This window comes from Anser anser, assembly GCF_964211835.1.
Source record: "Anser anser genome assembly, chromosome: Z".
In the NCBI taxonomy this organism is placed as follows: domain Eukaryota; kingdom Metazoa; phylum Chordata; class Aves; order Anseriformes; family Anatidae; genus Anser; species Anser anser.
In genome coordinates, this window is record NC_139723.1 from 7,683,145 (window position 1) to 7,708,500 (window position 25,356).

Here is a 25,356-nt window from a genome sequence, read left to right on the forward strand (position 1 = left end):
AGCAGCTGCCTGTTTCACCTGTGCCTGAAGCTAACTGATATTTAAGCTCTTTCTTGTCTCGAAACGAACGTTTTAATCTGAGAAATATGAATATTATCTGTTAGATGTTTTCTGTGGCTTTTTGCTTCGTCATAACATGTCTGGCCCTGGTTCAACAATGCACTTAGGCATGTGCTTAATTTTAAGTAGTTGAATAGGCCTGTTGAAAAAATGCTCCAGTTAAGTATAAAATTGATAATGTGCTTTGGTGTTTTGGATTAGGCATTAATTGCAGAAAAAGTTTAAAGCCAGATTGTGTAATTGTGTAACATTTAAACATTGACCCATAGGCAAGTCTATGTTTTCCCTTAAAAAAAAAAAAAAAAGTTACTAGTGCTCCATAGCATTAAAGACCTCTAGGATGAAACTAATATTACCTAGCAATGTGATAGATGTGCTACAAAAAAAATGATCAGTGATTTTTCTGCTAATCCTTCCTGTCACAGACAAAACAGACCATTTTTTTTAACAGCCTCTGTAAGTCAGACTATACTGTTTTGAAATATCAGTACAGTTAGGGTCTTTTTTTACTAACTTGTTCTGCATTCAAATCCAAAATGCACACGTCATGCACAATTCCAGACCACACTGATATCAGCACATTTTATACACTTAATTTGGAAATTATAATCCCTCATATATCTATTCTCCCCAGCCTACTTATAGTAAGAAAACAATGTTTTAGTTTTATTGTGAAATACTCCAAACAAATACCCTAAATGGCAAATAAAAAGCATAAACATGAACACTGAATATGTGTACCTTTCTTCCCTCCTTACAAAGGCAGCTTCTATCTGTACAAATTTAGCAAAAAAAATGAATTTGTTCTGATCTGAAAAGTATCATCTTGTGTAATTTTAAACCCTAGCACAGTGAGCTTCACTTATCATGGTGAAATGACAACAAAACTCTCACAGAACTCTTAAGCCAAATCTGGAAATTGGAAGCATTTTAGCACATCAGTGATACGTCAAGTAATGAGACAAGCCCTGAGATGTGCAGAATGAAGATGCTCTTTTGAGGAAGACTTTCTAGATATGAAGGCCAAAGATAGTGTGGATCAGGGATAAACACAAATACAAGCTGTTGAAGACAAAGGATGAGCTTTGGCACTAGAATGAAAAAATACAAATTGCTTATGAAGCATTAGGCATATGAATGAAATCAGAGAACTGCCAGGACTGCGAGGTTCTCAAATTAAGGAAAAAGTTGGGTTTTCAGACCTAGCCTCCAGCTCTCTTCAAGTCTTCTTGAAGCCACTTCTTTCTTACAGCAGATTACAATAAGGCATCTCATTTCTGACGAGGTCCTGAGCAAGGCGTCGGACAACATGTAAGCTGTGCCAGCTACATGAAAATATTTATGGGGCAGTTGATAGGAAAAGCACACAGCGAGAGGAAGGGATAAAGAAGGCCAGAAGACATTTCTCTCTGCAGCTGTCAGTAGGAGGCTGCACACCAAAAAAATGCTCCAGTAAGTTTTTGCAGCAGTTTATTCTCAAGAGGCACGGATACAATGACACCTATTCAGTAGCCTGAGCCTCAGAAAAACAGAGATTTACACTTCACTGTTTCTCTGTTCACATACATTGTCAAACAGCAAACGAGACAGACAGAACAGAGTTTTCATAACAAAAAAAGAATTGTATATATTGGGACTCTCAACATGTTAGAAATGCCAAACTTTTATTCATAGCATCTATGTAGTAAGACCTCTCAAAAGATAAAGAAAAATATTTTATCAGCCTGAATCGATACTGGACTTTCTCATCAAACACTGCAGCATTTTATTCCTACAGGGTTGCCTGAGAGCTATCGTTTGAAACCACTGCCATCACATAAATAATTTTTTTATTATTAATAGCAAGAATTTTCCTTACAGTTGTAGTGGGAACAGTGTTCACATATTGATCACTTTAAAGCAGTTCCAGTACAGTAACGTAACCATCCCATGCTGCCAGCTTTGCAAAAAAAGTCCCTACAAGTTATAAAAAAAACACATTCCTACTGATGGGCCGTGCCTCTAAACTATCTGATTTCTCTCTCTTTTATTACAAAAGTGACCTTTTGATGGGGGAAACATGCAACTACACTAGCTTTCTTTTATTTGTACCAGTCCACTAGATGCTTCCAAACCACGCAGGGCAGCACAAACACTGCTCAGGGCAAGTAAGAAGCAATCTATCAGCATTTGATAACTGGTGCTAAGCAATACTTAAACAGTATGTCAAAAAGAAGATGCTGATGTTAAGACTGCAAAATAACCCCATCCATTGATTATTTTAAAATTCAAGCTGCTACAAATTTTTTCCTTTAAAAATCCATGGTGATAGAAACAACCAGATTACCGGGACCAGAGATATTACAGTGAAATTTCATTAGGAAAAAAATACATTTTCAATACATTTTTACTTAACAATTTATTTCTTTTTGAACTGCACATGCTTTAAACTACATGTGTCTGAATCACTATCTTCTTTAGATTATGTCAAAATGACAGGCTGTTACGGTAAGAAAGCAATGAAGAAGAGAACCCTTTATTTTCTGTGCTAATGAAGCAACAGAAAATAGCATAGGTTTTGATATGCACATGGTTGGTTGACTTGGGTTTGAGCCATGATCATATAGAAGAGTATCATCTCTGACACTGAATTAGTGCCACGGCACAAGGCAGTCATTGCAGACAAAGACCACTCTGACTGGCTCTTTTTGCTTGACAGAGTATAAAATCAGAGAGTGGGGACAAAGGGAAGCACAATAAATTAGAGTGACACTGTTACTTACAGTCTTGTATTTTGTTAATATTATGTCTTGCATGCCTGATTGATTTTCATGCAAATAAGGACTAACATCCTAATTTCATCCTGAATCGAGTCATTATAGATTTATCTTGTATTTGTGTTCCTCCACCATTCTCTTCCATAAAATGTCCAGATGGGAGTGTGCAGAGGGTGAAAGTAAGTTTAGTAGTAGTTGGATGAAATAATGCAGGTCATTGTTTTCTCTGGTTTAGGTTGATCAAAGTAATACACAACAGTACCAGGGTATATGCTTCTCTCAGGAGAAGACTTGGGCTCCTGTGTGACTTAACCATCACCACTTAAAAGATGCTTGGCATTTCCCCTCATCACTCTACAGTCAGATGGTGACAGTAGACATTAGAGAACAATCATCACTGGCAATTGATGAGAATTTTGAAAATGTTACTTTTATGATCACATTTGATGAACAAATAGTTTTTTGTCTTTGTAAAAAAAAATACAGATTGTGTTAATGAAGTAAATTTTATGAATAAATAATTTGCTTATTTTTAGACTTGATGGTGATTTCAAAATTTCAAAGCAATACGGCTTGTTATATGAAACAACTTGTATACTTCTATTCAACAGTTTTTTTCAAGTTAAGCTACATAACAATAGCAAAAAAAAAAAAAATTCCATAATTTTTGTTACACAGCCATCCTAAGTCAACATTCAGACTGGTCTAATTCACTTTTTCCTTCAGCAATACATGAAACAAAATGAGGTGCTATACATTTGAAAGAGGAATGCCTTGAACTTACAGCCTTTTTATGAAGCTACAGCTTACTGGGATACAATAATGAGTTGAGTTTTTCATACTTAACTGCAGTGGTATTAAATTACACTGAATATGGAAAGGTTGCTGAGTATCTACTCTGAGGTAGATTCTTTTTTTGTTTTACATAATTTGCCATGGACTTATAATTGCATGAGCTCAACTTGCATCCCACACTGACAAAAGCTCTTTGCAGCATTGCCATCATTTTCTTGTTGATTTACAAACTGACAGTGGATTTACATGAAGTCAGATTTAAAAACTTCCAAGCCTTTTTTCCAAAGGGGTATTTTTTAACAGTTCTGCAGTGGTACAATGCTCTTCTCTTACTTGGCAATGACATCATGCACCCATTCTCACCATTTTTGTGCTTGGACATTAAGTTCTTCACTGTGATTTCAAGTTTTGCTTTGTTTACACCTAAAAGTTCTCCATCTCACAGTGAAGTCCAGTGTCTTTTTTTTTCACTCAGCTTTAACACGTAAGCACTTCAGAGATAATTCAGCTGTTCTCTGAAGACTTCACTGAAACTTTAATTCTTCTCTCCTCTTTGACTCTGCATAGTTGTTCTCACTTGTTTAGTTTTTGTGGTAAATAGAGCAGCTTTAGTTGCAACACATTTGTGGTTAGCTTGGAAAGACTTCACCAAAGAGGAAGCTGAATATGTGGTGGTTAGCAAAGTTCACATTCTCTCCACTATACTGTCTTCCCACACAAATTTATCGCAGCAGTATCTGTTACTGCCTAACAAATAGACTAAAGTGTGATTTTATTTCTAGCATAAAGGAAATATAAAATTTCTTGTATTTCATTATGCAATGAGTAGGAAAGCCAGTATGAGATATTTCAAAAATCGTTTAAAATTATTGTGAAGTAAGATTAAAGTAACAGTTTTTTTTTTATTTCAAAAAAAATGAACAATTGGGAAATCTATAATGAGTTAATGTGGTATCTTTTTGTAATGTGACTTGGTGAGTTGTAAAACACAGGGCTGAAATTCCAAAAGGCATTGTTCTGTACATTACATTAAGTAATAAAACAGAAAACTCCAAAACATAGTTTTCTGTTAGGATATTTATCTCTTACACTACTATTTAATGTTTATAAATGTATACTGAGCTAAATCAATAAAATACAATTTGAAAAGGAGGGTATCCTTTCTCTTATCCTTCTCTCCTGTGTTGTAGTTTGTACTTCTTTGTAAGCATCTTAATCCAAGACCAGTGTTTTGGAAATGTTTACTCCCAGGTGTAATGCTTACTACACCAAAGAGTTCTGTTGAAGTCTGAGAAGACTGCTAAAGAAAAATGTATCCCAGGAGACCGATTTAGACTGAAGAATGTAGACAGGGTGTTTAGGGGTACTGCACAGTGAATACTAAAACAGTCTGATATTTACGTTAATTTTGTAGAGTCTTTCTTAGCAGAAGAGACTCATTACATGAACTAAAAGAAGTAAACTGAAAGTTAGTTCAAAGTGTGTCAGCCTGCTTCAGGAATCTCAGCTCTAAATGATTAAGTGCAAAATATAAATGGCTTTTAGTTATTGTTTTCCCACTATGTTTGTTAGTCACACATTCTTTAAGATAGATTTGTTACGTACAAAACATCATATTTCTTTTAAATCAGTGCTAGACTTTTGAAACCACCATATTTACTAATACAGAATGAAGGGGGATATTTGCACAGAATTATACTCCAGAGGATTCATGAACAACCAGCTTTGAAGTCTCCTGCAGAATAGATATCAGATGGCTAGGTGAGAAGATACGTGGGTTTTAGTTTCAAATGCTTAGCACCAACTGTGAACCCAGTAAAAAAACTACTACATTAAGAACAATAAAAATCTTAACATCCACAAAGACCCCCAGGTGCAGCAACCAGGTTTTCAGAAGATTTCTGCAATGGTTCTCCGTCATGAAAGTTGCTTCTGTTGACATTTCAGAGGATGACAAACTTTACTACAAAACAGGTTTGCTTACCTAGACTGAAATTTTAACATAGCTGTCTATGATTCTTCACCACAGAGATTCATATTAGCAGCACATTTTCCTTTACATTCAGTGTTCCCTGTGCTATTTGAGAAATAAATGGCAGAGTGGAAAAGCATTTTAAATGAAGATGAAGCTAAAACAAAGAGCCACCTTATGGGGCTGCTACAAGTGATGGAGGAGGAATACTACTGAATCAGTAGCCATCACAGCAGTGGGTGTGGTGGGTGCAAACAGGCAGCTGAGAGCTTCCCATACAAACACTGTCTTTCTTCCACTTGATAAACCAACATTGTGCCCCTTGGCGCATAAGAATGACCTACACAAGGTCCAAACACGTGTTACACCCACACCAAACAAGTGAGTGGAGTTAAGTACTCATATTGTATAAAATACACATTTAACCAAATGACTCACTGTATCCTACAGAGGATAAGTAGGTGAACAAAGTTTCTCTTTACTTAATGGCTTGTAGAAAAAACATGAAAACAAGCAAGTGAATCACAAAAGGAAAAAGAAGTTGTGGCATTCAGATAAGGAAACAATTATCCACCAAAAATAATGAGAAAAGAACCTTCCACCATGGAGTGTTTTTTTTTTGTTTTGTTTTGTTTTTGTCTTTTTTGCTTTTTTTTTTTTTCCCTGGAAGTAGACTACAATTGATATTCCTTACATCTGCATTAGTTATTTTAAGAGCTAAAGATGGCTCTGCTGCAAAACAAAAACAAAACATGAGTATCTTACAGTGTCCCAGAAAAGACAGTTTAAAAACATATAGTCTTAGTATTCTAAAAATACTATTAAAACAAAGCAACTCAAGTATTTTCATGTCATTCATATATAGAGGATTCCAGTGCTTCCAAATTTTATGATCTGTAACTCATTTCAGTCCCAAACACACCCCACTAAATACATGATGCTATAAAGTATGGTTGAAAATTCCTACTATGCAAAAATGCAAATTTAAAACATATCAATAATAGAAACTAAAGAGAAAAAAAAATCCAATGTCTTATGAAATAATATTTTTATGCCTTTGGATGTCATTCTTTGTACATAGTGAAAAATACATTTTAGTTTTGGCAGGATGAAAATGATGCGTTAGACCTCTGCAGACAATCAGTGACATTGACTTAAACCAATGAAGATTATAAAGTATTTGGATAATTTTATTTCCACTAATCCCTTAAAATATACAATGTTTCCCATTTCATTGTATTCAAACTCTTATGATGAACCAGAAAAAATTCTGTTAGCAATCAAGCTCTACATAGTGGCTTAGTAGGCTTCCAAAAACTCACACTACTGCAGACTTGGAATTTAAATTGCTTTTTCCCTTTACATTAAAGATGGAGATAATCCACAAAATCTGTTCCCTCCCCTGAAATTTAGTTTGCTTCACTGAGAGAAAGACAGCATTGAGAAGCCAAGTAGAAACACAGATATTGACTCTTCCTTTTTTTTTTTTTCCCCAGTCTTTTTTTTGAGGGAATCATAGAGTGAAGAAATGAAATATTAATAATGCTTTGTAGGGCAGTGATCGCAGAAATTAAATAGTCCAGCAGAAAAAGAACAAATGGCTATATCTACTGTGTTAATGAGCCTGCCAGTAGAAAATTAATTGGATACCAGGTATACAGTACTATGAAGAACTTATCTCTCCACTTGCTTATGTATTATTAGGAGTAGCAGTAGAATTGTTAGAAACACGTCAAAATGCCCTGGAAAATGTGCTATCAGTTTTCCTTGCCTTTATGTTCTTGCTGTTTTTTAAGGAACATTTGGAGGCTTTCAGGTCAAAGGATTCAGCGGATATGAATTAACACACTTCTTAACTTCAATTGGGCCACTGATTTACAGAACCTAAGTATCAGATCAAATTAGGAAGTAGAAATAAAACAGAGATTTATGCTATTTATTTATTTTTATCAAAATGTCCTCTGTTACCAACATGGCAAAAATCAAATGATCTATGCAATCCGACTTGAGTATAGTTTCATTTCCTTTTAAGGCATTTCATACTACTTTTCATCTGATGAACAAATATAAAAAGATAGCGTGCATAGTCAATGTTATATTACTGCTTTTTACTTTATAGTTAAAGACACTTTTAGGATTATACCTATTTCAAATTCTTATGAACTGATAAAAAATTAATACATTGTTATAAAATTGAGAAGTAATCTACTTTTTCAGAAGTTTCAACCTATGAGAAAAAAGAGAAGAGGTTTGCCATCACTTATGACAAAACCAGTACCAGAGTAGCTGACATGGTTCCCAAAGTTGATGCACATAGTATTACATATTACAGAATATTATATAGAAGTGGAAGTGCTAAAACAATAAAGAGCGTCTTCCTAGCATGAAGAGAACGGGAAACCTTTCATATGAAAAACTCCTTTTTCAGTAATAAAAAGTACTGACTAAGGACTTCACTTTCACAAACAAACCAACCAACAAACCTCCTCCCCAAAAAAAGATTTATGACTCTCATCTTGAATTCTTCCCAACTGGATAAAAGACTCTTTGTGGTCTTCCTCTAACAATCTGGTTGCCACAACTCCAGACCAATGTGGTGGGCGTCCATACAACATGGTCACCATTGCAACTGCTGCTTCACATACTCCTTGGCAGTTTCAGTGAAGGACGAAGTAGGACTGAACATCTCAGATATAAACAAGACGTGTTTCTATTTGTGTCATTTCTATTCAACAGAAACTGAAATTTCAACCTTCAGGTCTAATGATTTGTCTCATCTTGAATGCTCATTCATTTTCTGGGAGGACAACTGCCTTAAACTTGCAGGATGAGTTATGTCTGCCTTTCAGCAAAAATCAGCGAAAGCCTCTGGGATCAGACACACTTTGGATAATCATTCATACTGTAGCCAAAAGTAAAGAAAGAGATTTGAGGATATCACACCCTTACTTACTCTGTTATAAAAAATGTGCCATTGATTTTTAAAAAGAGGTAGGCAACAACAAAAAATATTGGGAAAAATAATCCTGAACATTATTTACAATATACTTTTTTATCCTTTCTTTTTGAAGTTCATTCTATTTTATGAAAGCGGTTGAAATAAGACAGATATGTGGAGTTCAACTATGTTGAGTATGTATGGAAGTGCATGATGCAGTTTGGGTGCATGATGCAATTTAAATTTTATAGACAGCTTTATTAATTATTTATTATACAATGAATGAAGAAAAAGCCTACCCTCATAAAAGTCCACTAGATTATTAGAAGTATAATTGTTTTGTTGTTGTTGTTTGGTTGTTTTTTTTAAGTTGGTCTCACTAAGTCCCATTGATTTTCTGAAGTGTAAAATTTATCCTTTCTCATTGGGCTTTTCTTATATCCCTCCCTGATCTAAAATAGAGGTCAGGGAGATCTCTCCCTCTCTCTGTTCTAAAACAGAGCTCTGCACAGCTTGGGAAGAATGTGAAATATGGCATAAAATAATAATGGTCAGAAAAAAATAACTCTCAAATTTTGTGTGTTGCTCTCTCAACCTCATTGTGGACTTTCAGACAATATGAATCAAATGGGTACAGACTTCAGCCACAAAGACGTCACTTGCTCTGACTTCTCAGTCTTCTTATCTTTACACAAAAAGAAAAGAAAAACCTTGTTTGTATTTTACCCTTTTATGGAAGAAGAAAGCATGTTTTCCATAAGCTTTGAATGCAAAGCACAGCCCTGATGAACGATCCAGCTAGGACTTAAGAGAAAAGTACTTACGACCTGTAGGAAAATTTTGTAGAGGCCATACTAGTATCACCTTAAAGAATACGAATACCTGAGGGTAAGTATATGGATTGTCACTGAATGTCTGCAAAGATATGTTGTTTCCCAAGGTACTAAATTATTATCAATAAATTCTCAGAAATAATAATACGAAAATGGTCTTTATATTGAAAGCACCTCAACTGTACCAAATCAGAATCAAAACCACACAAAGTTTGTCTGAATTCAGAAAAATGATTTCAATAGAACCTCCAAGTCCTTATGAAGACTACCAATTCTTTATCAAAACTGTTTTCCTTGCCAAGATTTTGAGTTTAAAAAATTTGTAATTAATTAACTTTCCAACAATGACCTCCACAAGCTGAAGCTGCAATGTGAAAAATAAGCAAATGTGAGGGAAGCGGATGGACAGGGCACAGTGTTTCAACTGCTCAGACGCTGAAAACTGGGTAACATTTGTGCTGACGGGAAAGTAAAACACACTAGCTCTCAGCTCCATCAGAAGCTTAAGGACTGAGATGTGACTCGTGATACACAGTTTGGCCTTCCCTTCCACGCAACTTGCTTGCAGACAATCTATTTCATAAATACTGACTTTAAAAAAAAAGGCAACACGCAAAATGAACCATTTTCCTCACCAAAACTGAAATCTAATCACTCCTGGCGTAATACCTTGAGACAGGGAAACAAATGCTATTTATTACATCTAGCAGTAATATAACATCTAGCAGTAACCTAATATCATCAGGTATTCAAATATATGCCTTCAGCTACAGCATTTCCCTAAAGCATTCAATCCTTTTAAAGACTCACTTTTTGTGGCAGCAGTTAAAAAAAAAAATGTTCTTTCTGCTTGATTAAGAGAACCACTTCATTCCCTAAAGGTATCAGATGTTACCTGTCAGGAATAAAGACAAGAATTGAGCCTTGTTTCACAGAAGAAATATTAAAAACACCAGACAAAATCAGTGTCACTGCAATATGTTGATGAAATACAGCATTTGGGAAACAGCTTTGGTTAAGAGCTGCTGGCTAAGACCTTATCCAGGAAACAGCAAAACCAACACACACACACACACAGAAATAAAAAGAAAAAAAAAATCAGCAAGCTGCTTGGAAAGGCTTTTAGAAGTTGATAAAGGCTATCAGCAAAGGCTTGTGTTCTTTCATAGCTGAAGAAGTAGACAGGCTGGGAGTCACTGTGTATAACCCCTCCGAACAGAAAGACTCAGTGTTGTTTTTAAGTGGTGACACGAGGTGAGGGCAGTAGCAGAAGGGACCTTCTGTACAGACTGAGGGAAGAAACAAATCTGTTTATAATTATTAGTTTTATGGGACAAGCAATTTTTTTGGCCTGACAAATAATTAAAGAAAAAATAAAAGAAACAAACGAGGAATTCTGTATCTCCTGTGCTGTAGGTCTGAGGTTTCCGAGGGGGTGAAAGATGAGTCAGGCCATGACTCAAATTGCTGTCACGCCGGTGCTTGGGGAACGGAGAGCCACCTTCTGTCTTACTCTCAAAGTGGGTGATCTGCGATGTTAGTCATCTGATGATAATAAATTTGTGGGACTTTTAAGTAAAGACTATTTGCCATACACACACAAGGCCATGGAAGTAGAAAAAAGGATACAAGAGCAAAGAGGGAGCAGCCATGTGGATGCCCTCTCATAACACAGACCTCTTCAAACTTTGGGTGGCTATACACTCAAAAAGTGTGGACAGGGATCACCTCCAAACCTACTCATAGCCTTTGAACCAGACATGGATTAAAGCTCAGTCTAAAACCGCATAGTTTTATGTGAGTTTTATACCTCATATATTACATATGAAGTACATAACCTCACACCTAATGAGCACTCTTCAGTTTTATATACTTAGGTATATCTTAATAATTATTCAACGTGTCAGGTGCTGGGTTTAATTCCTTGTAATTTCAGCATAGGTCTTCATTAACTTATAAAAAAAGATCCGCTTCTGTGACTTAATGATTCCAAGTAAGGTAAGAATTGCCTAAGGGCGGGGAACTGTATTCCTCCCATGGAGCACTGCTCAAGTGAAGGAAGCTCAGAAGCATTAAAAAATGGTCAGAAATTCACACGTTCACAAGAATAAGACTAGAGAAATGGAACACTATTACAAAATGCCCTGTTCCAGCCTGAGGGCTTGTCTGCTGTGAATAATTTCTGGATTTTGGCAGGAACACATGCTAGTTTAATTTCCTTCTGCAAAACTTTGTTTACTTACAGTTCCTTCTTACCAATCAACAAGCTCTTTTGAGCTACCACTCCCTTCATTATTAAAACATATGCACAAACCTGAAGAGGATTTAGCTCATGGCTGCTCCGTGGTTTTCCTCTTGAGGGTATATACAAACCAAAGAATTTACAGATTTTAATATATTCAGTATGAAATTACAGATTCAGAACTATCTGTCTAAATAAAACAATCAGGAAAACAATGAAATTAATTATAAGCTTTGAACTCTGCACCATTACTATGAGAGGAAAATAAACCCTTATGCTAGGATTAAATCAACCGAATAAATCTAAATTGCATGTAATTAAATTTCTGCTAGGAACAAAGACTTCAGCATGTAAGTGTCAGAATAGTCTGAAACACTTGAAAAATCTCCCATATAAAAGTTTCAAGGCAAGAGAAAAGGCCTGGAATGGATATCTAAATGTGGCAGTAAGGTAAGACTGTAAACAAATATACAGCTGCAGAACAAATCTAATTATTCCTCATTGCAAAGATTGATTTTGTTTCTAAAATAGTATCAGCATCAGTAATAAGTGGAAAAATGGTACATCTAATTCTATGGCACCTGTAAAAATGAAATTTTCTATGTGTAGCATGGTTTTAAGAATAAAAAGTCATTCATTAGGAAAGGAAAAAATAATACACTTTCCAGAATATTTTATCCTTTCAGAAATATACCCAGTTGTGACCTTCTTTTCCCTCTCCTCCACCTGCTTTCTTAATCCAGTAAAATACACAAGAACCTTCTAACACTCTAACTAGATCCAAAATAATGCTTAATAGAACAAAACGAAATGACTGAATTTTCCATCCAGGATGTGCAAGATGGTTTAGCCCAATTAATAGCAGCAGATGAAAGTAAAAAAGACTGTAAGAATTATTTTTTTTTTTTAAAGATAGCCTTTGTCTCCCTAAGAGACAAAACCCCCAAAAACTAATTACCTGGAAAAGAAAAAGAAAACAAAAACATAAGGATTTCTACAGCCCACAATATGAGATGAAACTCTACTGAGAGTGCTTAACTAGTAAAAGGAAAGGAAGGGCAATGCAAAAGCCGGAAAAAAGAAAATAGTGTGTTATCAAAGGGCTATTAATTGCTCCCAAAGTAAGAGCAAGTGATGATCTTCTTCCTTTATTTACTTGGACTTTCAGCTGTCAAATCAAAGAAATGCTGTGTTAGTTGTGCTGAAAGAAAACTGTACCTTTTGTTTTAGTTATTGCCCTCTAGACCTTAAGGGCTTTCATTTGATTGGTTTTATAGCTCACTACTGCACTTTAGAGAAAAAAAAAAAAAAAAAAGGAAAGGAAAGGAAAGGAAAAAAAGAAAAAGAACAGCAGACAGCTCTCAAAGTCAGCTTATATGGTTAGTAAACAGGAACAGAATTACAGCGCAGCACAGTTCAATGGAGTTTTGTGGCTGTCATCAGTCGGCCAGTCCTTCATCCAGAGCTGAAATTTGCAGTTTTAGAAAATTTACTGCATTTGGAAATTTGGATTTCTAATTACAATTAGCTTTAATATTCAGGTCAATAGATTAAAAAAAGCTGAAATAAAACAAAGTACTTTATCTTTCCACATGGAACACTTAGATAACTGGCAAGCAGCGGTGTTGGGTACCTGCGTTCCCTGCTCTCAAAGCAGAGCAATTTGGCAGGAATTCCATTGCTGGTGGCCTTCTTGCAGCTAGTCCCTGACAAAGGAAGCAAAAAAATGGTTTCATACTGCCCCACAGACCTCAGTGTATTAGATTTTTGTTTTCAACTTTAGGAGTGGGAAGAAGAAAAAATGGAAAAGCACCTCATCTGTTTGTCCTTCCCTCCTTGCATCCCTCTCATAAGATCTGCTTACCAAAGCATCCCAAAGGTCTGTAAATATAAAAATTCTGCAGATATGACAGGTCTATTTCTTTTTATTAGATACTGAACGAACACAGCAAGCCTTTTCCCTGTGAGTCTGTGAGCCAAAGCACATACAAGAATCCCAGTAAACTTCTATCTGCATCCATAGGAATCCAGACACCATTAAAACAGCCAGCCTAAAGGGGCTGACTAAGCTCATGTTTTTCTGGATCTGGCCACAACTTTCGCATCTCAGTGAAACAAACACACAAGAAGGATGGGTAATGTATGAAAAAGCTTGCAGAAGAACAGCATCAGCTCCAGGTCAAACTCTCATTTTATGCCCCCTCTCTCCTCTTCCCCCTTTTTCTTAGCTGAAGAGAGATGAAAGAGGAGTAATCAAGTGCACTAAAAGCGCTTAACTAGCAGAGATGGAGAAGGAACATTTGCTGAAGCTATAGCAGGAAGCAACAACACAAGGTCATTGTATCCCAAACCTGTCCGGACAAAGGCAGCTCTGTCAGTCTATTTACTTTTCCCAGTTTGTCTTGCTTTGTGCCTTTGATAAACTGTCAGAATTAGTTCCTCCAAGGAATGTATTCCCCAAAAAACATTCTTTGCCAGCCTCACATATGGTACAGCTTCATGCACTTCAGAAGCCTACAGTTCTCGCAAGAACTGTTCATGTTTTCCATAATATTTTTTAATACTTTTTGCATTATTTCTCCAGCTGTGCTGTGCACAGACTGAGCAGCATTACCAATTTTGCCCTGTAACTTTTAGCTACTGCTGCAGCCTTGTGGGTTAAGCCACAGAAATTTTAAAAAATAAAGATCAGTAACCTGAATGCCAAATACAGTATCAGTGTGTGCAAAAACAGATAACACCACCAACATTATCTAGGCACTGAAACAAAGATCAGTTCAGTTCGTTTGGCTCTAAAGAAGCATACGCCAAGCCGAAAGCTCGAGTTTCCCAGCTCCAGAGGCATTTTTTAAAAGCTGATCAGGCTGAACTACCTCCCAGAAACTAAAACTACCAGCAAGTTCATAGAGTATCTATTTAATAAAATAACATTTTTGAAAGCTCTTGAAACAGCCAGATCTTTTCTATTTCCAAAACAACCTGGAAGAGCAATTGCAGAACAAATCCTTACAGAGAGACTCTTGGGCTATACTGGAGAAAGCTGAAAGCACAGAAAGTGACAGTTGTGGAGTAAGGGTGTCATTTAGGGTCTTGTGCAACACTACTCTTCTTTAAACTCACTTATTAAATTATTAGCTTATTTTGCAATAATTTATCTGCGTAATCAGCTTATAGCAAGGACTAGAATACAAGAACTGTTAATACCAGGGTGACTAAGCTGTCCACTTGCAAAAGCCAAGGAGAGAAACAGGATAAAATGCATGTCTGATGGCAGGAAACGCTCCACGCTGAGAGTACAGAATGGCCTTTTTTTCAAGAGTGATGCGTGCTCAGCAGCTGCCACTGACCTCATTACACTCACTCTGCTGAAATTCAAACTTCCTATTCTGGTACTTTCTTAGGAAGGGAAAGGCAGAGATTTTTAAACTTGCAAGTCATGGATGCTTTGACATCCTCCTTCCACTGACAATCAAGGAGAGTTGGATGCCCAACACATCTTGCGCTCGCTAAAACCTCATTCCTAGCAAACCACCTTCTGGCAAGCAGCTTTCACTTTACCTGCCCATTTTCACTCACCACCTGCTCTGAGTTTCGTCAACAACAGTTTAAGAGGAGAGATCACCTCTAGCAAACCTGAAACAGATTAGTGATAAAATTGCTTCTCCGCCTACCAAACTATTTTTTAGCACATTATTCTGGTCAATTCACTAGGTGACCTGTCTCAATGGGAAGGCACGGAGACCTGAGTAAATGAAGATGAAAGCTTTTTTCTCCACAGACAATCATGTTACATTTTTAATTCACTAAGGAGCTCATCTAACTCCTCTAACAAAAATATAGATTGCTGGCAGCGCCGTCTGTGGATTATCAGCGAGTACAAATTCAAACATAATCTGTATTTGAGAATTTGTCCACAGAACTTGTCCACAGCTGTATACAAGTATTGTCTGCCTGTCATCAGCGTTTTTGAGCACTTGGTGTTGTATTATTAAGCTTTCATTAACCTAAAGTAACAATGCAAATGTTTGTGTCAAGGACAGTTCAAAACTGGTGGTTTCAGTGGGACATTGAGTGGGTGCCAATTTTTCACCACGCATCAGCCTGAAATATATTCTTGTATCCTGTTCACGATGTCACTGAAACTGTTCCAGTTTACATCGAGAGTTCACCCTACATTTTCAAACTCTGCCATAAAAACACTTCCCTTAGAAAGGAGTTGCATGGCCTTCAAGTCAGCAGTGGCTTGCTGAGAATGTGATGGTGCTCAGAAGTGCAATCTCCAAAGACACTCTGGATTTCTGGAGGACAGCTACACACAGGACATGTTCTCACTTCACACTGTCACTGGACTTTTGCAAGTCTTTCAGGGAGCCATAGGATGCAGTTGCTTCCTATTTTCCTTTGTTGCTATCTACTTGAATGGATGCCATAGGCTATATTACAAATCAGTATGAAATTAGACTGTTGTCGCTGAATTTTGGGTTGACTTTAAGATTTTGCTAACTGTCTCTTATGAAATTATGAAATTGCCTTTTGACAAAAGTTCTGATGGTTCGTGGAATCAGAGAGAGACCAGTAATTACTCCTGTGTTATGCTTTCACTTTGGAGAACAAAATTCCTTTTCATTTCTCAATCAAAAAAAAACTTCATGCCATATACAGGAAACACAGATGAAAATTTGCTTAAATCCAAAAAAAAGAAGAATCTACCTCTTTAGCAAAGCCATGGAGGTTATCTAAGAATGGCAAACTTACAGTTTTGGCCCCATCTTTTCACAGACAGCAGTATCTCCCAAGCAAACAATCACTGGGAAATGCGTAATTAGAAATTGTAATTTCACTCTGCATTGATCAAAATCTAGTAGTTTATTCAATCTCCATGTTGGTATGCTATTGTCCAACGTGAGAACTGCATTCTCAAATAACAGAGGATTCAGTCCTTCAGAATTAATATTTTTATGCTCATCATCTTTCTGACTAAAAATCTCAGAAAAGCATACATATAATGGCACAGTGTGACTGCAAAAAGAAGAAGCTAGAGGGACAATGAACGCATTCTATGGGGTAAACTGCAGTGGCTCAGTAAGCTCAGTATGCACCTGACCAATGTGTGTACAAATATACCATCAAAAGGTTAAAAGCAGGCCCACCTCCAAATGATTTTTACAACTAAGATGAGCCTGGGTCCATACATTTAAGGAACAGTATTTATTTCAGACTCGATAAGTATGTATATTCATCCATTTAATCACACTACATCACTCATATGTTTGTTACAGAACTGATTTTTTCCCTAATCCAAGTGAACCCCTTTCTATAGGTCACTCTCCTGCAGTTAACACTTTGTTAACTACATATATTTTCCAACCTATGAGCTGTACGTAATTTTTTTTTAATTGCTAGAACAGTAAATAGATGCACATGAAATCTTCAGACACTTTGTAGTTAGGGCTAAAAAGGTGCTGTATCATCTGCACAGTAGTTCTGCAGTTTAACAAAAGCATCACTTCTGAATAGTTGTATATTGTACTAGAATACAAGGTTACAATAAAATTAGTCTAAGATATCCTCGGTGAACTCAAAGGGTAAATATAATTCATTTTCAATATTTTCTGAATGTAAAGAGAGAATTGTAGAATGCAAAAGTGTTAATTCTTTCAAAAGTGTTGATTCATTCAAAAAGTGAATGCTTCTGTGTTGATTAATAACTCTAGGGACCACATGTCATGCATGCAAAATTTATTACTTTGTTCTCTGTATTTCAGAGGTAGGTATACAAAATACCTGAAACACTACAGCAATCATCAGACTGGGTTTTGGAGATTATGTTAAAGACAACTCTTTTAATAGGAAATGGAATATAAACAAATAAAAAAAAAAAAACACAACAAAAACACATGATAGATTTCATTGATCTAACCCACTCTGAGTGTATAACTCATCAAGGTGTTTACGAACATTTAGATGCCTTGTTTGAACAGCAATCTGTGTCTTTCAGTAAACTGAATTTTAAATTCTTGCATTTGCTTCAGGGAATAGCAGTGGGTGTGCTCAGCTGTCTAGAGGTATGAGGGAGAAAAGATAAGAAACATTAATATGAAAAGCAAGAAAAAGTGTCTGTTTCAAAGTGAGTAGTGTTAATTAAAAGGTTATGAGCCAACAACAAAATGCATAAATATTCCAGTGATGGTGTTCACCACTTAAAAAGAAATTTAATTCAGAATTTAAAACAGTTTTAGCAGACATATTTTCTAACAGACACTTGCTTTTTCAGTTTAAAAAGTATTTTTTCCATTTTTCTGAATGCAGCCAATACACAATTTACTTAAGACCATCTTTACTAGTAAAAATCATACTATTTTGATTAATGATCAATTGCCAATCAATGACAACAACCAACAGATTATACCTGAAAGAGACAGAATACACTCAATTTGTTCTGAATTAGGCTCAAGCCTACAGTAATAGCAGCAGACTACTAAAACAGATATGCCCACCAGTGTGCCATGGTGACATAAATGCAAGGCTGAGGGGATTAGATGAGTGAGTCTACCAGGCACTGGCTTGTGAAGCAATTAATATTTGCTCTATGGATTCATAAAGGGTCCAGGAGGTTTTGTGCCTACTGGGCATCACCTACCCACAGTTTAAGAAGAGGTATTCCTCTGGTTTATCAGATCTGTACAGTGTTAAGTAAGGGAAACTTCTGTCCCACTACAACTGGTTTTGGGAAATGCCTAATGCATGGGATGAAAAGAAAAAATAACACATATATATATACATATAAATATATATAGCTTCTGAGTCTGGGTATAAGAGTAAAGGGATGCCATGAAAATTGTGCTCCAACTTCTCTGGCACAGGACAGCCATGTATGGCACATCCTAGATTTGTTGTGCACTAAAAATGTTTCTCTAGTTAGATGGATGGAGGATTTGACCAGCCTAAGTGAATGACACAGATGGGCTTTTTTTCTATTTCCCTAGAATTGCCACTACCTCCTTACAACAAAAAAAATCAGTTGACCTGGTAAGCAGGAAAGTAGATAAGCCATAATTCTCCTATCAGAGAAAACAGAGCAACCTGCCCTCAGTAAAGGCATACTGGAGTTCTCTGTAGGACAGTTAATAGGATAGCCAGCTACAAGGAAATACAAGGGAGCAAGGGAAATACAAGGAATTCTCCTGGGAGAAAGAGGCTGGACAGGTCTTTCCTACTGCCTAGCATCAGAAAAAACTTGGGACTTTGGAAGCCTTCTGGAAGGCAAAGTCCAGTGTGGTAGAATACTCACAGCCATCTCTCTAACAGAAGGTGTGACAAGCTGGTGGGCCTAAAAAACGTGGTCAGGTCCAACCTGACCTTTGGGAAAGGAAGAGGAAATCGTCAGGACTTACACCCCTAGTCTCCTAGGAGTTTGCTTAATGCAGTCTCTAAACAAACCAGTATTTTTTGTGTCCCTTAACTATATCCATGCACTGCTTACGCTTAATTATGTTTTCTTCATAAGTGCTTTCTAATAAAATTGAAGCCTGCTGCTTAAGCCCTTGTCACACATCTGTGCCAGCCTTGTGATGTCAGTTCAGTTATAATTAATCACTAGAGAGCTTTATGATCTGTCAGTCATCATTTATCTAGGCATTCCTTGTCAAATAACTTATGTATTACATTTTTTTTTTGTTGTATACTTGCCTGATATTAAAGCCCTGTGCCACTTCAGTAAGTTTGTAAATACTGAAAACAGGAGCAAAATACTTCTGAAATCAAGTGGTGTCATAAAAAAAATAGTACCTTCAAAGCTGGTCCTATCTATGCATTTTTATACAAGCTTCATATACAGATCAAATATGGAACTGTTATTGCATATCTTAATGTGGATTGTGCCTTGAGTTCCCTTTGGAGTTAAAATAAATGTTATTATAATTTACCAGCAAGCCTGGTTACTGGCAGGAGAACTCATTTTAATGAAAGATAAAGAAGAGTGAGGAAATAAAAGTCACACTATAATGAAAATAATATAAAATAAGTAATGAGGATGCAACAGTCTAAGTATAGATTTTCCTCTTTCTCAGGAAAAAAAAAAAAGACAAATCTAGGGAGATGTTTTGCTCAAACATTTATAATAAAACTTGCACTTGTCAATTATATCACAGTAATATCCCGTCTTGCACAGTTTTCTTTCCTATCTAAAAATTAATTTTACATACTCTACAATGGGCTTTTGCAAAATAATAATAAAAAAATACCTTCTCTCAGACTTATGAATTCTTCTCTGCCAGCAGACCCATGAGAATACAATTGAAGAACTGATATTTTAGTAACATCTGTAAGAGCTTATTAAATACCAGGGACCTTGATTATGTTGGGTCACTCTGATGATTTTATTTAATTTCTTCTATACCACAGGGTCCAAATATGACAAGAATCAGGCTTCCAAGACTATACATCTTGAGATCAAAGATTACTAACCCTCTTGAACATACATGTCTTTCAGAAGTCTTTAGTTCTTTTCAGAAGTCTTTAGTTCAAATATGACAAATATAAGCATGATTCAATACATTTGATTCATTAATCTACATTATTTTTGGATTTATTTTTTTAATCTCTAGATGATACTAGAGATACCAAGAGCCACTTAACAACTGAAATAGCTATTTGATACACATTTTCTAGGAATGTCCAACTTCACAAGCATCTGAAATCACTAAGAAGCTCCATATATAGACTTAAATTTCTTTGGGAACTTACTATTAGCTACATGTGTGAAGTGGCCTTGCAGAGAATCCTCATTTAATCTAGAATTATCAGGTAAGCTCCACGACTCTATCAACAGAAACTTCTAGAGAAGCTCAAAACCTCTGATGAAGTCAAATCAAATTAGTTATATGCTCAATATCACATCACACAGTGTCCCCTTTTTCTCAGTAGTCTAGGTGAGAACAGTGGCCTAGCAGAGGTTCAAGATTCCTGACTCTCTACAGCCTAAGATGCTGCAATACGTCTTTTTTTTTTTCCCAGGAAACAGTCCAAATCCAGCAGACTTCAAACATTCAGATGGAAGATCCCAACTTTTTTATTGGTTCCGCCACCAAGGGATGATGTGGCCCCTAATGAAGAGAGTGCTGAATCTATACTAGATGAATCAGATTGCTCTTCACAGTTATTCCAAGGTACCTAGTATGTTGATTAAACTCATCAGAAGTTTAGGCCGATACATTTGTCAGACAGAACGTACCTTATTTAGGGCCAGACCTAAAATTAAGGTGAGGTAACTGCCTCAGTTTGACACCATTAATGGGGCAGAGTGGATTCCAAACGCTACTCGAGATGCTATTGACATGGTTATGATTTGCCTCAAGAAAATAAATCCAGCTGTGGATTTTCATTTTGTGTTTTCTCTAGTAGATCTAAATGCTTAGTTGAAACAACTCAGTAAAAAAAAAAAAATGTTTTCTCTTTCTTCTGTGTTTCTTCATATATATTAAGGCAGGCACATTTTGTTCTAGCAGACAATAGAGACTGTGTTAGAGGAGACAACGTACTTTTGTAAGAACACACAATTGAAGAATAATATTTGGAGATGTCAGATGATGGCAAGTTAACCCCCACACAGGTGCACCTTTATGCAGACAGTGTTAGGCTCCAGTTCATTTTCTGAATTCCACATCAAATTGACTAAGCCTAACAACTGGAAAGTTTTCAAGATGAAAAGCACTTGTCAACATGACTCAGCCAAGGAACATATTTAAAAACAGAGAACTCAATTATACTTGGAATGTCTGTGCCCTACTAAGGACAGCAATTTCAGGTGGGACAGAAATTTTAACGATAATGATTTGGAAGTCCAAAGACTCAGCTTTTCAAATGCTAAGGTAACAGTATTTAAATAAATTACAGCTGAGTGTACTAAAACTAAATGTCATACTAGATTGCTACGAAAGACAGGAACGTCCAGCAAAGAAGCAAAGACATGAAACAAAAATGTGAAGAGCCAGCTTAGATTCAGAAAGATGCAAGTAATTTGAAAGGCTTGCATAGAATATTCAAACTTAAATAGCGAACAAAATTTAACTGTCCACAAAAATCAATACTGAATTTCACTATTATAAATGTACCTCAAATTAGCATTTTTTTTCACCCACATATTTCTCTGTTGAATAGAAATATGTACTTAGGTTGGTATATCATGAAGTTTAAAAAGTCTTTGGTAAATTACTTTCAAGCCCTGTGTAGCTCAACTTCATCCTTAAAGGAAAGTTGTTACTGATTTTTAAGTTAGGCTAACTTCCAAGGTGTTTGAAAAGCACTTTCAGCATACTCAAAAGTCTAATTTTGAAGTCTTTTTTATATTGCTACCTGTAAAAATTCTGATCAGCCAAATACTAGCACCAGAAGATGTACCTGCCAGTGAAACAAATAGCATTGTATTCATTACAACCTCTCTATAAATGAGCTGGTATTCCAAAGAGATCTCAGCTACAGAAAGGTTAAAACTAATGAAGAAACAAAATTGTATCTTTTTACCTTGGCAAAAGGAGAACATGTAAGGACACAGGACTCATTGCAGAACTGGGAGTGGTAAGCAAACCATGAAAAAGAGGAGTGCCTGGCTAACACTGTCTTATGGTAACATGAAACACTAACTTTTTTGTAAATCTAGCCTAAGAAACATTGTAACAGCATCAGAATCATCTCAACCAAGCAAATCACTTCATTACAGACACTGAATTTAGTATTGTGGTCGCTGGCAACATCCTGTACCAAGTCAGGCTGAATAAATAGTCTAACAAATATTCCCACTTCTGCCCTAAGACATGATGTCTGAGGTGGTATTGCTTAGAGCAGAAATGGTGTAGATGCATATCCGGCATGCAGATATACACCTCTCAAGTGTTATGCCGGATAGGAGAAACCAAGAAGACAAATAGAAGGCTGAAAGGTCTGACACAAAAGAATTATTAAAGTGTTACAAGTCTTAGGCAGCACTGAATGTTCCTCCCAATCATGACAGTAACCCCAGCTCTTATAATTTTTGTTATTGGCTTGAGATATGCCTCATTTTTCCCAGGACTCACACTATGTACATAAATGCTTCTAGTTTCCTCACCCTCCTGCTGCCAAACAGCTATATCCCTTACCTCCCCAGAGCTATGCTCTCAGCAACCACCCAACTAAAGGTGCTAAGCTTGAGAATTGGACAACACAATGTGGTGGGCACACTGTGTGTTCCACTAACCACTCAACACCATTCACGAATGGGCAAACAGGACATTTTACCTTGTGGTTGGGCTTGTTGGCCTAACCAACCACTGCTGTTCCCAGCTTTGGGAAGTACAACATGTATACTGATGGTATGCTGCACAAACTTGATATATGCTGTAGCAAGGATATTTTGCTCCCTTCTGCTCCTCTTCCCTCTTGCTTCCCTCTCATGCCATTAGCACTGGTGGCAGAGAAACTGGTCTGGGAGTTCTCCTTATACTTGTTCCGGGATTGCTCTGACTAGCATTGATAAAAAGTTGGTGCTTTTGGCACTTTTTGTAACTTTGAATCTGGAGCTCATGAAGTATTTTGAATCCTTTAAAAAATGTCAACAGGAAACTCATCATATCATGACAGTATCTTCTGTTTGTTTTTTCAAATATGTTTTGACTTTAACTGAAATAGGTATTCAGGTGCTTGCAGGTGCAGGATTTTGCCAACACAAGTGAATAATCCAAGTGACTGTTTTTCCCATTGAACGTCTTCAGGTATTCCCATAGCTAAACAGTTACATAACTAAACAGGACTCTTTACATACTAAAGGTTTCTTTCTTAATTGCTTGTCAATGATACAGAACCCAAGCAGAAAAATCCTTCTATATGTATGATTGACAGCAAATCAAATAAAAGTATTATTAGTAGAAATGTTTTATTATTTAATGGTGTGCTTTACCCTAAAGACCTGAGGAGTTTCTTTATAAAATACTTTTTTTTTTTTTTCAGGACACTTCAATAAAAATATAATTTTATCCACGTAATTTAATAGTTATCAAGGGAGCAAGTCCAGACAGACAAAAGCAGTAATAGTCTGGCTGATTCACATCACCACTAGAAACTAAGTGACATGATTTATCATCACTTTACTTCAGTTTTACACTTGTGTAACTTCAAGGCTTAGGGAGTTGCACTGGAACACTGAAGTGATGAATCAAGCACCATATTCCACTCAGAGCAAAAAATAACCGTTATGAAAATATTCCAAAATGTTGCTTAGGAATCTGGGGAATGGAGTGGGGAAGGTCCAACTGTAAATTAGGGATTGGTAACTGTTTTCCTCCTTTGTCAAATAATAAATCAGAACTGGATAATTTTAATTAGCACATGGTTAATTTCTCAATATAGAAAGAAAAAGGATGCATTCTATGTTTTTGCAAAGTTCAGTGCAGCCCTCTCTGTGAAACAGATAACAAAACCTAGAATTATTTCAAAGTTTACATTTACCACCTTTTCAGCAATCTTTGCACAAATTATTTTCCCAGTTTAAAAATCTTTACCCTGCCTTTTTTGGAGAAACACAATATAAGAGGTATTATTTTTAAATTTAACAGAAGTGTCTCTTACCTTGATGTCAAATTCTCTTTCTCATACCTACACTAGTCACATAAAAAATATTTATTTCTACAGTCCTAAATAATTGTCAGTTTTCAAAGAAGAAGCACATTAGAATTCTCATCTATTTCTAGAATGCAATTGCCTTCATTAAACGATAGAATTTTCATGCACATCGCCCTTTCCCACAGTTTTAATTATTATTACAGCAATCATTCTGAACATACAGAATCAAATATTAATGTCACTGGTTAGACTGTTGTCAGATTTTAATTTATCTTAGTACTTGATATTTTTTGAATCATCAAGATAATTTCAAATATAGCCTTTTATTTTAGCTCAGTTTTGCTATTTAACATACATTTCAACATATCTTTTACTCATCTTTTTGGAATACTGAACATTTTCTTTCAGTTTTATCCCGAGTCTGTATTCATGCTTACAATAGTTGCTATACAGTTAACAATATGAAGAAAGCATAAGCTTATAATAAATTTCGTAAGTATTTTTTCCTTTTCATAATACTGTTCATATGTACAAGCTGGAATGATGCAACAACTACATGAAAATTATTATGAATAGCTTGACAGCTGAATAAAGTAAGGGATTTACTTAAGTGCTATTAAGTAATCAAGAGAGTCTTCCAGTGGTATTCTATGTAAACAAGGACTGTATTAATATAATTCTGTACATCTGCAGCTTTAAATAAGCTATTGTTTTTGTTTACTTTCAAGGTAATTGAAAGGGTAGTAAATTTTTTTGGTAATATAGACATAATTTATAATTTGTCCAACTCTCTCTTACTCTACAAGTTTTTAGACTGATACATAAGAATGTGCTATCTACCTTCTCACAGATGGCAGAACTCATCAAAAAGATACTGATTAATGTCATGTTGAATCTTGATGCAAGTTGACTGAAACAGATGAGTCCTCTCAACGGACCATGAAAGTGCATTTGCTCATACCATATGTATTAGTCACAGTGTATAAATTTATGAGTATTTATCCATACGGACCAGATTTGGGAATGTTCTAAATATTATTGAAAATCCATTGCCATGGGTTTTCGGTGCTTAATGCACTACTTTGGGGAAACACATATATGTGAGCAATAAAAAAGCAAATGCACAAATAATAAATGCCCCTCGCTATGTTCCCTCTCATCTATTT

At 36.0% G+C, this 25,356-nt stretch overlaps 1 protein-coding gene and 1 long non-coding RNA gene across 6 annotated transcripts in view; one reads left to right on the forward strand and one right to left on the reverse strand.

Annotated features, from left to right (window-relative positions):
- Positions 1–25,356, reverse strand: part of XRCC4 (X-ray repair cross complementing 4) — a 188,917-nt gene that overhangs the window by 33,136 nt on the left and 130,425 nt on the right. The window lies entirely within an intron of this gene.
- The window catches only part of LOC310889702, a 51,298-nt gene continuing 25,942 nt past the window's right edge, over positions 1–25,356 (forward strand). Inside the window, exon 1 of the long non-coding RNA XR_014576718.1 lies at positions 1–25,356. This exon is cut by the window's right edge and continues 4,107 nt beyond it. This is a non-coding gene — a long non-coding RNA (uncharacterized lncRNA).